This window comes from Pelodiscus sinensis, chromosome 6 (genome assembly GCF_049634645.1).
Source record: "Pelodiscus sinensis isolate JC-2024 chromosome 6, ASM4963464v1, whole genome shotgun sequence".
Taxonomy (NCBI): Eukaryota; Metazoa; Chordata; order Testudines; family Trionychidae; genus Pelodiscus; species Pelodiscus sinensis.
The window spans coordinates 9,792,011-9,804,675 of NC_134716.1; the positions used below are offsets into that span (position 1 = coordinate 9,792,011).

General features: G+C 49.8%; 1 long non-coding RNA gene across 1 annotated transcript; it reads left to right on the plus strand.

The window, feature by feature from the left end:
* The first annotated feature begins 1,371 nt into the window (after positions 1-1,371).
* Positions 1,372-11,813, plus strand: LOC112547704 (uncharacterized). Its single transcript, XR_012904596.1, has 3 exons — positions 1,372-2,225; positions 3,753-3,853; positions 11,065-11,813. It is a non-coding gene; the product is annotated as an uncharacterized LOC112547704 (long non-coding RNA).
* The last annotated feature ends 852 nt before the right edge of the window (positions 11,814-12,665 follow it).

Consider the following 12,665-nt stretch of genomic DNA (forward strand, 5'->3'; position numbering starts at 1 on the left):
GTACTCTACATAGCACCATATTTTATTCTCCATTTCCAAGAACAGCTGAAACAGAATCAGTGTTTTCCTTCCCAGACAAATGCGTGAACTACTTCACTATCCTCTCAAAGATATAGACTAAACAAACAGTTTCATTTTGCACTTAAGCACAACATAAGGAACAAATGTTCTCATCACATCATTTCACCATCCTCTGCAGCAAAGAATGAGCCCCACACAAAACGCATCCTCTGAGGAAACAGAATACTTTGCTGCAGCCTAACCTTATTGCCAGCATGACTTGTTGATTAATCAGCACAACGGGAAAAGAGGTGAACCAGAAGTTGGGTCAGGGCCATCCAGGTAATAATCTAAATCAAGTGGTAGAAACTGCTGACGAGCCATAATCTCCTCTACATGAGGTTGGTTGTTTTTTCCCATGAGTTTCACATGAACACTTCATGGGCAAAGAATGAGACCCCAAAGTGTGGCAGTGGATGGCAGATGAATGCTAAGGAGAATAGGAAAACATTATGTTCTTTTCCCCATCTCTCGCCTTTTGGTTAATGGGCTAAATTTTAGAAAACATCCCTTTGCTCCCCAAGTTGGAAAAGTTCCCCTTGTCCATTTAAGACTCGGAAAGCAAACAGTCCCTTTGCTATGTCTATCTGCAGGTGTATCCATAGAATTTTGAATGCTGAGAAGAAGCTATGAGAAAATGTAATTCTATTTTATTTCCTTTATTAATCATAAAACATTTATATTGATTATAGGGAGACTGGTAAAACCAAGAAGGGACATTTGGATGTGGAGGGAGCAGGGAAATGTGAGGGCAGTTGAACCTGGCAGCAACTGCTGTAGATAGGGGATTATTCACGGCACATAATATATTCAATATATTGAACTCCTTTTTCTGTTCATGAATTATCCAGAGAATAGCCTTTGATTTTAACAATTGTTTGTTACTTGAAACTATTCAGTGTCCAGTTTTATACAGATTATCCATGAATTATCCACTTGGACCCTTGACTTTTTATTATTTGTGATGTGCAATTGGTCATATAAGTCACTCTGTACCCTACATGCCACCATATTTTATTCTCCATTTCCAAGAACAGCTGAAACAAAATCAGTGTTTTCCTTCCCAGGCAAATTTATAGGTAAATTGACTCCCTAGTTGGATGATTCAAATATTCATGTGAGTATCTGTGAGATTTTCACTTATTGCAAACATTTCTGCCCAGGGCTTGAACCTATCCCATTGAGATTAACCAATTGAATTCCCAGTCAAGAACCTTACCTCACAATCTGTTGACTTTCCTCTTATAACAAAGAAGGTCCTCTGGTTGGTCATGGGGACAGGAATGAAAGAGGTATGGCAAGGGCTGGAAGGGGAGGTGATAGAGGTTTGGCTTAGGACAAAGAGAGTAGGGCATACCCCACATATCAGCAGGGGAAAGGACAAAGTTGGGAATAAGCATGGAAAGGGATGGTTCCTAGCACAGAACCAGGATCTAGAAAGGGTGAAATGAAGGGAAAGGCCCGGCATTGAAAGGGAAGGATCAAGTGTGGGTGCAGAGAATTGGTGTGGCATGGCTAGACATGGCATCATGAGATTCAACATCATTATCTTTTATAGCAATCAATATTTTATCATGTGATTTACCATTGATGAGCTCTGTTAACCTATGCACCCTTCGTGAGCATAAAGTCTCATGAATATATAGGGTAAAACTCATCTGATGAAGTGGGTTTCACCCTTGAAAGCTCATGATCCTATACATTTTTGTTAGTTTCTAAGGGCCACAGGTCTACTTGTTGTTTTCATGAGCATCAACAGTCAATTTCTTAAAATTCTGCCGGTGTGTGTGGGCTGAATTTGTCTCCATTACTAGATCTGCTTTAATAAGTTGTAAGATGGGCATTCCTGAGTGCACTTTGTAAATGAGAATGTAATTAATTATTATTATTTTATTATTAAGAGCTTTAAATAGCTTGGTTACTGAGTAATACACTCCTAGAATTACAGGGATAATATGTCAGCTGCAGGTAATGACGGAGTATTGCATGCCAAATAAGTGCCTTCAGCTGCATGATTCTTTTTTCCTCCATTGTGAAATATCTATATTCATATTTTCCAATCTGTGTTTTTCCTACAGTAATTAAAATATGAAGACAATTTATAACAGCCTGAAGTAACAAGACACTGTCAGGGTGTGAGAGGAAAACTGCATTTGGCTGCCAAGGTATTACATTTATTACACAAAAGAGTCTATTTCAATACACATTTGAAAAAATATTGGTAGAAACACCTGTGCGACTATCATATTTTAACAAGGTATGAATGGTTTTAGTGTCTCCCAGGGAGCACTGCCATTTTAAGCTGCTCCCTGTCAGGAATGCCACTTCATCTCTTGACTTCTCCGTGCGTCCATTTCCCTGCTGGCACAATTGGGCTAATCATGGGTACTGCTTTTCCAGTATGCTGGGGAATGTTCAACCCTGGCTCTGAACCAGGCCCCCACCCTACCCTTCCCCTAAGGTCCTGCCCCCACCCCTCATCTTTCCACCCCATTCTGCCTCTTCTGGCCAGGTTGAGTGCACTGCATCCTCACTCTTTTCCCTACCTCCCAGAGCATCTTGTATGCCCTGAAATAGCTGATTGCAATTGGCGGGAGGCCTGGGGAAGGAAGAGGAGATGCTGATTGATGGGGCCTGCTGGTGGGAAGGAGGCACTGGGGGGAGTGGGAGTTGCTGATAGGGGGCCAGCCAATGGATGCTCAGCACCCACCATTTGCCCCCGGGGTACTCCAGCCCCAGAACACCCATGGAGTTGACTAATGGGGCCAATAATCACAGGAATGTTTGTGAGGGTAAATTAATAACTTTCTCACTTGGAAGACGCTACTGAAATGCAAATTATTATTGACTAGAAAAGCATCCATAGAAAATGTTTGTATGAAACCACTTTTTTTTTTTTTTTTGTAAAATGCATTAAATGACAGAACTTACCTGAAAACATCTGTGAAAGTCCCTAGCTCCAGACTGCCAGCGGAGAGACAAGATGGCAGCTTCTTCCTTCATGAACAACCTTCCGTTTTCATTATGCTTCACAATTGACAAATCATTTGTGATTTGCACACGCGTCTACCACTTTTCTAATACGTTTTTAAACAAACTTAGGTTTTCCTTCAGATGAACCGTCCCCAACAAAACCTCAGTAAGGAGTAAATTCATCCCTCAGCCAGGGGTTAGCACAAAACCTGCACACCTCTTAAAGCCTGAGTCTTTACATGAGACCTGAAGTTATGCATAAACCTTGTGCTGGGTCTTTCCACAAGCATGAATTCCATCCTGCTCTCTGTACATGATTGCAGCAAGGTCATTTTCCAGCACACACAGCCCTTTGATAGAGGATACACACACACACAAACACACACACACACACACTTGGTAGAACCCTCCCATTTCCCAGGAGCTGGAATACCTAACTCCTCCCACACCCCAGAGATAAAATATAATAAAACTATTTTCCCCAAAATCCAAAAATTTATATTAAAAAAAGGTAAAGAGAATTTCACTGACTTCTTTCACACACAGTTGTGATGCAGGACCTGTAGTCCTCATGGCTGTGGACCTCCTGGCTCTAGAGGGTCTGGGCAGCAGGCTGGGTGGCAGGCCCTAAGTGAAAACAGTTAACCAGTTAACCCTTTTAACTCCTCTAAGTGCAACCCAGAAAGAGTTTGTTCTTGTTTGAGATAATGTGTCTTTAGCACAACCCCTAGTCTCGGTGAAGAGGATCAGAGCAGAATTCCTGCGAAAGATGAATTGTTGCCTAAAGAGGTTCCTGAGCCGAAGAAGTCTCAGGTTTTTGGTAAGTAATTGATTGCAACTGAGAGATGTGAAAGTGATTTGCTTGAGGCAGACCAAGATGAATTTCTGTCTGTGGAAGGCAACAGTTCATTCATCGAGAGGCTTGTTTCAATTCCTAACTCTTGAAAATAGATCTGGGGGCTTTGCTTTGGAGGGATCCAGTGTAAAGCATTTAGTTAAGGTTTTGGATGAAAATTGTCAGGGAATGTGAACAGCCCTCGGATGACCAAGTGGCTTTGTTTGACCAGCTTGCTGGGGAGGCAGTGTTGTTGGGACAGGAATGTCTCCATATTGATTCTGTAAGTGAACAGTCTGTGTCACAGAGAATCTGGGCAGCTAAAAATGTAGAGCAGAACAGCTGTGCAATTAGTCTCTCCAGTATGCAGAGGATGACAGGTAAATTCTCATTTCTAGACACTGTGGATATGTCCCATAGTCTCTCAGTGCACTTGACATCTGATTATATGTGGAAGCAGAGGTTGGCAATAGACAAAAGAACCTTGAGACTAACATACTAGAGAAAACGGATGGTATCTCTTAAGGACAGAGTCCATCCTTGGAATTGGTAACAGTGAGGGTACGTCTACACTACAGCGCTAGTTCGAACTAACTTAGTTCAAATTAGTTAATTCGAACTAAGCTAGTTCGAACTAGCGCATCTAGAACTAAAAACTAGTTCGAACTAGCGTTTTGCTAGTTCGAACTAGCGCGTCCACACTGATTGGACGCAGGGGGGCATTTAAGGGCAGCTGAAACCGGTTCTGGCAGGGCATCAGGTCAGCAGTTGCTTTGTGTGGCTGCTGTCTGAGGCTATCTGAGGCTCGTGCTTAAAGGGACCCCCCTGGACAGCCGGTTCTCAGCTTTTCCTGCTTGCTTGCCAACCTCGCCGAGGGACAGCAAAGCGTCGGTCTCTGTGCCCGTCTGTGTCGGTGCTTCCCTTCGGGGGGGCCGCCGCAGGTGGCAACATGGAGCCACGGCTCGCCCTGCACCTTCTGGTGCACTTTCTGGACTTGCTGCTGCAAGCCTGCCAGCAATGGCTCGAGGCTGCCTGGCACCACCTGGGGAACGTCAGCCCCCTGCCTCTCCGCCTGGCCGCCCTGGGGGCCGTGGAGGAGCCGCGGCGGCACCCCGGCACCGGCGTGCCCCGCCGCATCTGGCGTCTGGACACCAGCAGCGACTGGTGGGACCGCATCGTCCTGGAGCGCTGGGACGACCGACAGTGGACCCAGAACTTTAGGATGAGGAGGGACACCTTCCTGGAGCTCTGCGAGTGGCTCGCCCCTGCCCTGCAAAGAAGGGACACTCGCATGAGGCCCGCCATCCCCCTCCAGAAGCAGGTGGCCATCGCCCTCTGGAAGCTCTCCACGCCGGACAGCTACCGATCCGTCGGGAACCAGTTCGGCGTGGGGAGATCCACTGTCGGAGCAGTGCTCATGCAGGTACGGCGCTCGTCGGCCACCGAGCCGGGGGGGGAGGGGGGCTGCGAGGAGGGGATGGGCCGCCCCAGGGACAAAGGGGGGGGGCGGGAGGAGGCGAAGGCGCCCCGCACCGGAGGGGTCGGGCTGTCCCGGCCGTACTACACGCCGCCAGGGGGGTTGCTTCCGGGAGTGGGGCGCGGGGCACTGCCAGGGCACGAACGCTCCCAGCCACCCGGGCGCCCCACTGATTGACGCTTTGCTGTGTCTCTCTCCGCAGGTGGTCAAGGCCATCAACCGGGTGCTGCTCCGCAGGGTGGTCGGCCTCGCCGACCCGGACGCCGTCATCCGGGGATTCGGCGCCCTCGGCTTCCCCAACTGCGGGGGGGCCATCGACGGGACGCACATCCCCATCCGTGCCCCGGAACACCAGGCGTCCCGGTACGTGAACCGCAAGGGGTACTTCTCCGTCATCCTGCAGGCCGTGTGTGACCACCGGGGACAGTTCACGGACATAAATGTGGGCTGGTCCGGCAAAGCACACGACGCACGGGTGTACCGGAACTCCTCCGTGTGCCAGCGGCTGCAGGACGGGACCTTCTTCCCCGACCGCCACATCAGGGTCGGGGACGTGGACATGCCCGTCTGCCTGGTGGGGGATGCCGCCTACCCACTGCAGCCGTGGCTCATGAAGCCCTACACGGGGCACCTCAATCCCTCCCACCAGGCCTTCAATAACAGGCTGAGCAGGGCCCGCATCGTGGTGGAGGGGGCCTTCGGGCGACTGAAAGCCCGCTTTCGATGCCTCCTCACCCGTCTGGACCTGGCCGAGCACAACATCCCTCCCGTGGTGGCGGCATGTTGTGTGCTCCACAATTTGTGTGAGCGGAAGGGGGAGGCTTTCTTGCCAGCCTGGATGGCTGAGGCTGACCGCATGGCTGGACACTACGGTCAGCCCCGCACCGCCGCCGTCCGGGAAGCCCAGCGGGGGGCCATCCGGATCCGGGAAGCCCTGCGGGAGAGCTTCCAGGTGGAGGAGGAGGAGGACTGACCTCTCCCTGCATGCCCCACCGGGGCCTTCTTCCACCCTACCCCCCCCTTCCCCTTTCCCCTCCCTACCTACTGTCAAATAAAGACACCTGTTTTTCAAACAAAAACGTCTGTTTATTTCAGAGAACTGGGGTGGGGGAGGGAGGAATGAAGGTGGGAGAAGGGAGGGGGAAACCTGGGACGAGGGAGCTGGAAGGGGAGGGGAGGGAAGGGAGGAAGGGAAAGGAAAGCTCAGGGGTGGGAGTCCGGCTGCCTCTCCCGTCTCGCCACACTGCGGGTCCGGGGGCGTCGGTGGGGAATGGTTGTGGAGGGGGGGGCAGAGAGGACAGGGGGTGTGGAGGAAGCAGGAGCAGAAGCAGGAGCAGAAGCAGGAGGAGCAGGAGGAGCAGGGGGAGCAAGAGGGGGAGTAAGAGGGGGAGCAAGAGGGGGACAAAGAGGGGGAGCAAGAGGGGGAGCAAGAGGGGGAGCAGGGGGAGGAGGAAATGGAAAGCGGTCCAGCAGGCTCTGGAGGTGGCCTCGCAGAGCACGGCCCTGCTCCTCCAGGGCCTCCAGACTCCTCTGGCGCAGCCTGAGGTCCTCCTGGACCCAGTGGTCCTGGAGACGGAGCTGTCGGTCCAGGAACCGGAGATGCCGCCTCTGGTAGTCCTCCTGGTTCCTGGCTGTCCTGCTTGCCCGGGTGCGGGCGGCTGCTGCAGGCGGTGTGGTGCGCCCTGCAGGCCCCGGTGCTGCAGCTGTGGTGCAAGAAGACCAGCGGTCAATTACCCCAGGGGCCCAGGTGTGTGAAACCCAGCTCCCCTCTGCAAGGCCAGGGCCCCTGCAGGATCCCCAGCTGCTGCTCCGTGGTGGGCAAGGCCCAGGCGCACGGTCCCGGGGCTCCCTCTCGCCCCAGCCCCCCGTACACATAAGGGGAACAGAGGGTACTCACAGGTGGACGCCTCCCCGGCCTCTGATGATGAAGGCGAGCGGCTCTGTGGGGTGCCTCGGGGGTCCCGGGTCCTGGGAAGGCTGGCGGCAGGCTCCTGGCTCTCAGAGCCCTCTTCCTCCTCCTCCGTCTCCAGGAGCGGTCCCTCTGCCCCGGGGTCAATCACGTCCCAGGGGGCAGGGACGGCATGAGGCCCCAGGATGCGGTCCAGGGCATGGAAGTGGGGGCAGGCCTCCGGGTCAGCCCCTGGCAGGCAGGCCCGGGAGTAGGACTGCCGCAAGTCCTTAATTTTGCAGCGCACCTGCTCCCGGCTGCGCTGGTGGCCCCTGGCGGCCAGACTGGCAGCCATGCGTCCATAGACGGCCGCGTTCCGGTGGCTAGTGCGGAGATCGTGGACATTGGAGGCTTCCCCCCAAACCTCGATGAGGTCCACGATCTCCGCACTTGACCAGGCGGGCGCCCGCCTTTTGCACCCCCGGGCAGGCTCCCGGGAGTCGCCAGGCTGGTCGTGGGGAGCAGTGGAGGGCTGGGAACCCTCGGATGGCTGGCTCATGGTGTGGCAGGTGCAGGCTGTGCAGGCACGGGTGCTTGCAGCCTTGCAACTGGCACAAAGTGAGTAGCCAGCCCGTGGCCCTTTAAGGGCTCCGGGGCCGGGAGGGGGGCAATAGAGTTTCCCTGGTGTTGGCCAGAGTGGCCACCAGGGAAACCTGGGAAGCCTTAGCCTCCCACTAGTTCGAACTAAAGGGCTACACAGCCCTTAGTTCGAACTAGCTAGTTCGAACTAGGCGTTAGTCCTCGTAAAATGAGGTTTACCTAGTTCGAACTAAGCGCTCCGTTAGTTCGAATTAAGTTCGAACTAACGGAGCGCTAGTGTAGCGCATAGGAAAGTTAGTTCGAACTAACTTTCTAGTGTAGACATACCCTAAGGGATCTGAAAACTAAATAGTCTGTGTTTATGCAGATTACCTGATTGGAGGAAGAAAGACTTACCTGTAGTTGTCAGACACTTTGTATATATAAAAAAAGCCATGCAATACTGATATTTCAAAGCTAATGCCTGTAACCAGTCTTGAAACTGTACACAGGAGAAATGTCATTACAAACTTAATGTGCTGTATGAAAGAGCTTGTATCAATTAATTGACTATTTTCTTTAGCTCTTGGCAAGATCACATAAGACATACGGGAATCACACTGCAAGGGCAGATTCAATCCACTCTTGGTCTAGCCAAGTTTTACTTTTAGTTGTTAAAGAGATTCAAAATTATCATTATTCCCATAATGAACCATACAAAGAAAAAGCCTGTTTTAATAAAACATGATTTTGACAAAGCATTTTTGTTATACGTTGACACTTCTAATGCGAGAAGCTGTAGGAAAACAGAACCAAAGAAAGTTCCTGTGACACATTCATCAGTGTCTGGGCCACTGCTTCCTGTATCAGTTTTCCGTTGGGGGTGTGTGATGCTATCAGACTAAAATATGACCAGACAGAGCTCTGTTGAAACCACCATTGTATATTTGCAACAAATCTTGTAAAAAAGTTGTTGAGTAAAGTGTTTGGTTATGTTTAGACTACATGCCTCTGTTGATGGAGGCGTGTAAATTAGACTACCCGACATAGTCAACGAAGCGGGGATTTAAATATCCCCAGCTTCATTAAAATAAAAATGGCCACCATGCTGTACTGGCTCAGCTCATCGTTGGCACAGTGCGACAGTCAAGACGTGGATCGGTCGACAGGGAATGCCTTTGTTGACCGCTCCCTTATGCCTTGTGAAACAAGGTTTACAGGAGCGGTCGACAAAGGTGTTCCTTGTCGACCGATCCATGTCTTGACTGCCGTGCTGTGCCAACGATGAGCTGAGCCAGTACAGCACGGTGGCCATTTTTATTTTAATGAAGCTGGGGATATTTAAATCCCTGCTTCGTTGACTATGTCTGGTAGTCTCATTTACATGCCTCTGTCGGCAGAGGCATGTAGTCTGGGCATACCCTCTGTGAAAAGGTTATGATTTGCTAACTATGATTATATTGTGTCCAGTTCTGGATGCCCACTATCGAAAGGATGTGGACGCATTGGAGAGGGTTCAGAGGAGGGCGACCAAAATGATTAGGGGGCTGGAAAGCATGACCTATTAGGAGAGGCTGAGGGAATTGAGTTTGTTTAGTCTGCAGAAGAGAACAGTGAGGGGGGATTTGATAGCAGCCTTCAACTTCCTGAAGGAGGTTCCAAAGAGGATGGAGATAGGCTGTTCACAGTAGTGACAGATGGCAGAACAAGGAGCAATGGTCTCAAGTTACAGTGGGGGAGGTCTAGGTTGGACATTAGGAAAAATTATTTCACTAGGAGGGTGGTGAAGTATTGGAATAGGTTACCTATGGAGATGGTAGAATCTCCATCCCTAGAGGTTTTTAAGTCTCGACTTGACAAAGCCCTGGCTGGGTTGATTTAGTTGGGATTGGTCCTGCCTTGGGCAGAGGGCTGGACTTGATGACCTCCTGAGGTCTCTTCCAGCTCTATGATTCTATTATGCCATTTGTACCCATGTGTCTTTTTTGCGGCTGAAGATATAAATATTAGCTATGTACCTATATTATTTGTAATGGCCACAAAGTATCTAGCCAGCACATCTTGGAGAGATGGTTAAAATTAAGTGGTTTTATGTAAGGAGGACCTGAAAGAATGCATCCCTTACAGCTAGCTGGAATGGGAGAGAAACCTTTGTGGTATCTGTGTAAATGCAGTTTGCTTCTGCTTCGCTAGATGTGTTAGATATTCAGCAGATGGAGTAGTATTTTGCTCATTGTAATCAACTTAACTTGTGACCCAACACAAACTGTGTAATAAATGCCAGGATAACTCAGATATGGTCACCCATGTTTGTAATTTTGCGGGAATACAGAAAAGCAGAACGGTGCTAAATTGTTCCACATGAAAGGGCTCACAGTTAGCAGGAAGAATCTTGCAAATGCAGGGGCTAGACTTTAGAGCTCTATGAGAAGGAAGAGAGTGGGTCTGGCCCACGAAAGCTCATCACCTAATAAACCATCTTGTTAGTCTTTAAAGTGCTACATAGTCCTGTCTTTTGTTTTGGGTAAGGGAAGGTTATTCTGATCAGGAGGCAATATGGTTTTCCCTGCTTGGACTGGTCTGACCTGTTTCCTCCTCCTTCCTTCCTCACCCCTCTTCCCCCGCCCCGTTTTCCTCACCCTGCCCTGTTCAAAGAACAGAGCTAAACAGGCATCATTAGGTGCCTCTTTTGTTATGCTAATTGGGTTGGAGTTGTGTTTCTTCTCTCCTACTTGCTGAGAGTTGAAATCACTGGGTGCTGAAATCACTGGGTGCTGAAATCATTTCAGACAGATGGGCAGAATTCACAGCTGAGAAGTGGATGGCAGAGGTGGTGGCGGCACAACAGTTGGCCAGCAGGGTGGCAGTGGAGTGGTGTAATGGCTGAGCAGGGCAGCAGCAGAAAGATGACACAAGTGGCCAGCAGGGTGGCGACAATGAGCAGGCAGATGGCAAGTGACCAGTGGAAAAAGATGCTTCTTTACCTCCCCCCCTCCGGATGGGAGGTGAATTCTGCGGCTGCACCTCTGAACTCTGGGTCTGCCTTGACCAGGGCAGCAACTGTGAGTGGGGTGCAGAGCAGGGCTGGGCATGTGAAGGGGACATTCACATTGCTGGACTTAAGAATTTGAGAGGAACAGGACCTTGGCTCAGCCTAGTTACGGTGGGACTGTTACTCATGTTTTTTGCTTATGAATTCTGTGATGTTTTCCCAAATGAATGCCAATGTATTTCCCTCCCTTCTCTTTAAAGTCTCTTTTCTACACTGACGCTGTGCTTGCACGTGGGGAAGCATTGTCTCTCGGAAGAGCCCAGAAGTGGTGTGTGAATTTGCCAGGTTACTGGGTGGGAGCTTGAGTCACTTCTGTGTTGGATGGATGGAGAGGAACCCCTAGATACTGAACCCAGCCCTGGCTGCTGTTGGCTGCATCTGTCAGAAAGGTTTCAATACCAAGAAACGCTTAATGGACACTGGACCATGGGTGGGAGACATCTGCACTGAATGGACTTTCCTGTGGATGTTCCCTCTGAAGTGTAGGTAATGGCCACTGCCGTGACTAAGCAAAGTTATGTATGGACATGTGACTCCATACTCCATCTTGACCTGTAATTTTCCATAGTAAGAACAAAGCTATAAAAATCCCTGGAAACACATCGTTTTGCCTCTTTCCTGATCTGGACTACGGACTTACGCCAATGGAAGCAGTGTCACAGAGACTGAGGTTCTGCCAATGATTTGGAAGCAACCAATCTTGACCTAAGCCAGCAGCTAATTAAATTTCCATCACTGCTACACGCCTCAGCCTTGGCAATTACTGTGTGCCTTTGATTCCTTTAACCAATTTTAACTCCCACTCCTCTTTCTTTTTATAAATAAACCTTTAGATTTTAGATACTAAAGGATTGTCAGCGTGATTTCAGGGTAAGATGTAAGTAATCTATTGACCTGGGTGTGTGGCTGGTTCTTTGGGACCAAAAGACTGTTTGGAAAGAATCACTCCTCTCTGAGTCCAGTATTTTGGATGGTGATACAAGGATTGGAGTTCCTCGGGAAGCTGCTTTTATGACTTCTTGTAAGCCAGAGTGGTGAGGCAGAAGTTTACTCTGGTGGCTGGTTTGATATATCTCATGAGAGAATAATCAACAGCATTTTGGGGTGCATCAGTAATTTGTCCTGAATTTGGTTATTCTCAGACATGACACACAAAGTCCCTATATGGATACTGACCTGGATGCACAGAGCAACTGGCACTGCTACTCATTCTCCTCTCTCTTCTCCCCCCCGCCTATACACACTGACTGCTGCTCCTACCCACACATCTGGATGTACACAGCACCTGGTGATGCTCCTCACTCCTGACCCCCCCCTCCACACCATAGTCCCATGGGGAAAGAGGAAGGAACCTTGAGGGGGGTGAACAGTATCTGTGTGTCACTGCTCCCCCAATGCTCCTCTGCCAGGAGGAAGCAGAAAGAAATCTGGGTGCTTCCGCAGGGGTGTACACCTCTGTGCTGCTGCACAGCACTCTCTTGACCACCAGGCACCCCAGGCAGCCCACCCCCAAGACCAGTCCTCATTTCTTTGCTCTGACTTTGCACTTGCGGTTGATTTCATCTAACTATGTCATGCTGACTAAAGCGACTGTGACTTATCACTAGAACTGTGATCACAAGAAGTCCCAGAGAACTACTGCTGCTTCCTGTTGTGGTCTTGTGGTCTCTTGAAACTAACTCAACTTCATGTAATGGAACAGATTTCCTTATTCAGGTGAACGTGCAATTGCTGTGTCTTACTGGCAGGAGTGAGATGGCACAGAAAAGAACAAGTACGCATTTGGTCTAAAAACCACCAT